The 3,206-nt window shown below is 51.7% G+C and overlaps 1 protein-coding gene across 1 annotated transcript in view; it reads right to left on the bottom strand.

The window, feature by feature from the left end:
* Positions 1–3,125, bottom strand: part of TMEM250 (transmembrane protein 250) — a 4,267-nt gene extending 1,142 nt beyond the window's left edge. Inside the window, exons 1-2 of the mRNA XM_057380866.1 lie at positions 2,992–3,125; positions 1,629–1,800 (exon numbers count right to left, since the gene is read on the bottom strand). The gene's annotated coding sequence lies outside the window, so the exon portion shown is untranslated. The remainder of the gene's footprint in view (positions 1–1,628; positions 1,801–2,991) is intronic.
* Positions 3,126–3,206: the final 81 nt, after the last annotated feature.

Here is a 3,206-nt window from a genome sequence, read left to right as displayed (position 1 = left end):
GCAGACAACACACACAAACACACTCGATTTCCACACACAAATCCCAAACAAAGTCCCCAGCCAGCACCAGCCGTAACCTGTTATAAAATTTACACAGTGTTAATGCAGCAAAGAGGTTTGGTTTGAAATGATCCTGGCTAATTCATAGATTTTTTTCCTAATCCATCAGCCACCCTGCAACAGCCCACCCATGTGAGGAGTAATAGCAATGGGTGAGCAGTAATATTGATTTACGTGTTTGCATCAGGTCATATTTCCTTTAAAAGCAAAAAAAAAAAGGGAGTTCTCCAAGTACTTTCACAAGTGGATTTGAAATTTGTGCTCATTTCCAAACTTGGCAAAGCTTCACCAAATAAACAAACTGAAAATAATGGAAGGTCTTGCAAGAACAATGAGGCAATCATGTTTTTCACACTCCACAGGATGTACCTCCCCTGGCTCAAACCAGCYTTGTGCTCTCACTGTCACTGCAAGGAAAGGCCTTTCAAAGGCATCCACCAGTTTATTTCTCTCCTTGGGACCTGCAGAGATAAGTGAAATTATCTTGATCTTCTGCAGTGTTTAGGATTTATAATCTTAACATCCTTCCACACAGCCATTGTTGTCGTGTGAGTGATGAGCAGGAGCCTCTTAGCTGCTCTCTGCTTCACCCCAGGCTCCTGATGTGCCAAATTCCGGGAATTATGAAATGACAATGCACTCATCAGATAATGCTGGAAAACAACAGCSACTTCCCCAGACTCCTCGCACACCCAAGTGCTCAGATCCAGGCAGATCTTTCCTTTGTTGAACCAAAAATCTGACTATTCTTAAAAWTAMAAYTAATTTAAAAGTAATTTTGAGRATTTTWAAGTTTCATCACTAACWGAACTAACCACAGAACAAATGASAGYGCWGCAGGAAACTGTACTTTGATATCAAAATCTTTCTCTGATCTGACATGCATCAGGGAGGAGGTCTCTGCCCTGTTTCCTGCCTCAAATCCCATGGAAATGGAAATTGCAGTTCTGATCTCTCCTGCTCAGCCCCAGACTCCAATTCCTTTTTACCCAAGCAGGAAATTGAGGCAGTATTGGCTCTGCATGGATCAGGGACTAAAAAAAAAAGAGAAGGGGCTAAATTATGATTTAAGGAATTTAGGAAACAAAGGGCTCTTCTCAATTATCACAGACACCCTCATAATTTTAGGTGCCTCTTGCCCTATTTCCTGCCTGCAGCCAGGAAATGCCAAGCTGCTCAGAAATGTGGATTTTGCAAGGCACARAAATTCTCAGACACTGAACCAACACTGCCTAAAACCAACCCAGTTCTGTGCCTGGAGCATGTGACCCGACACACTTCCCACATGATGGGCATGTACAGTCAGTGTTTGCTCTCAGAGAGATATTTTTGGAGGACTAAAGCAAGACAGGTCAAAAATCACATGCTCTGGATTCAGAGCATTCAATTCCTGGTGATGCAGCCTCTCCTTGCAAGTTCTCTCACCAGGACACAAAGTTTTCCAGCAAACTCTTACACAGTTACCGTGCCCACCACGGGAATAAACAYTCTTTGGATGGACTCAAATATCAGCAGGGGAACAGCCACGAGCAGAGGGACAYTGGGAGGATAAAATAAACTCTGATTACATTTTAGGGGTGCTGCCATCCACTCAGCAGGTTGGGGCTCTGCTGCCGTTCTGGGACACCACTGAATTCTTGTATCAAAGAAGTGAAGTTTTTCCTGTGACACCTTCTAGGAAGAGTGACAGAAACTGCTCAGRTGCTTCACAAACTCACAACTCTCTGCACAGGAGTTGATCTAAAAAATAAAATGAAAGCGTAAATATTTCAATTTACTCAATATTCACAATTACTAGGCCCYGCTTCAAGGATCACTTTTAAATCCCACAGACTCTAAAAAGAATCCCACACTCAGCAATAWAGGGGTTCCAGCTTACTGATCCATGCTGGGAAGAATCAGTGAGCTGGCACTCAATGCCAGGACAGAAAATCACAATGAACCCGTGCTGGTCACCTTCTCCTGTCACAGACTGTCCTGGGGCACATGGAACACGACGCAGGGAGTGCAGACTTTCCAAACTGAATATGGAACAGCAGATCCTCCCCTGGGAGGGTGAGGGGCCCTGGCACAGGGTGCCCAGAGAAGCTGTGGCTGYCCCTGATCCCTGGAAATGCCCAAGGCCAGGCTGGACAGRGCTTGGAGCAGCCTGGGACAGTGGAAGGGGTGGAATGGGATGAGTTTTAARGTCCCTTCCAACCCAAACCATTCTGATTCTGTGATTCCCCAGTCTGCATTTTGCACATGATGGCTACAAACAGGTTTGGACAATCCTTCCATAATTTTGGGGGCCAATTCGGTCTTTTCTGGGCATGATCCTTAGCTTAAAGAATTCCACCCCAAGGCACCTCCATGTCCTCACGCCGCTGTCACCCCCAGTGCTGTCACATTCGTGGTGGCCTCACCAGGACGTTAAAAATGTGAATAACTCTTGGTTTCGGAGAGTTTTCACCCCCTGTCCTTTAAAAAGAACGAGCACGGTGAGAAAGGTGCGGAAATCTCCGCATCCATCGGRCATTCCAGGGAGGATCCGCCAGGCTCGGGGCACTCCCCATTCCGGGAGGAGGGGCGGCAGCCGGGCCGATCCCCCGCAGCTAACGGGACCCTCCGGAGGGCTCCACACAAGGTTAGGGACAATGACAAATAAAGGTGAGCGCCGGGGATGAGCGGCGGGAGGAGGGGAAACGCCAACTCCTCTTACACCGCACCGGGCCCGAACGGAACCGCCCGGGACAGGAGCTGCTGGAGGCAGCCCGGCCTGGCCTTCCCCGGGAGCACCGAACGGCCGCGATTCACCCCGGGAACACGAACCCCCGGGCCCGGCGGGCAGTGACCGAGCGCCGCCGCACCTCCGGGCCCCGGGGCGGAGCTGCCGCCGCCTCAGGCCGAGGCCCGGGCCCCGCCGGCCGCCGGGCCGTGCCCCGCACTCACCGTGGTGCCCATGGCCGCGCCGGGCCCGGGCGGAGCGAGGCCCGGGCCGCCGGGCGCCCGCTCTGCGCATGTGCGGGGGCGGCTCCGGTTCCTCCGGTTCCGGCGGCGGCGGCGGGCGGGGAGCGGCGGCGGCGGCGCGTGGTGATGGCGTCATCGCTTCGCGCCGCTCCCCCGGCCGGAAGTGGCGGGGACGCGTTGCCAGGGCAACGGGGGCG

The sequence above is a fragment of the Malurus melanocephalus genome, unplaced genomic scaffold (genome assembly GCF_030028575.1).
Source record: "Malurus melanocephalus ecotype Western Australia unplaced genomic scaffold, MMel_1.1 scaffold_474, whole genome shotgun sequence".
NCBI classification, from domain to species: domain Eukaryota; kingdom Metazoa; phylum Chordata; class Aves; order Passeriformes; family Maluridae; genus Malurus; species Malurus melanocephalus.
This window is presented reverse-complemented; position numbering and strand designations above follow the sequence as displayed.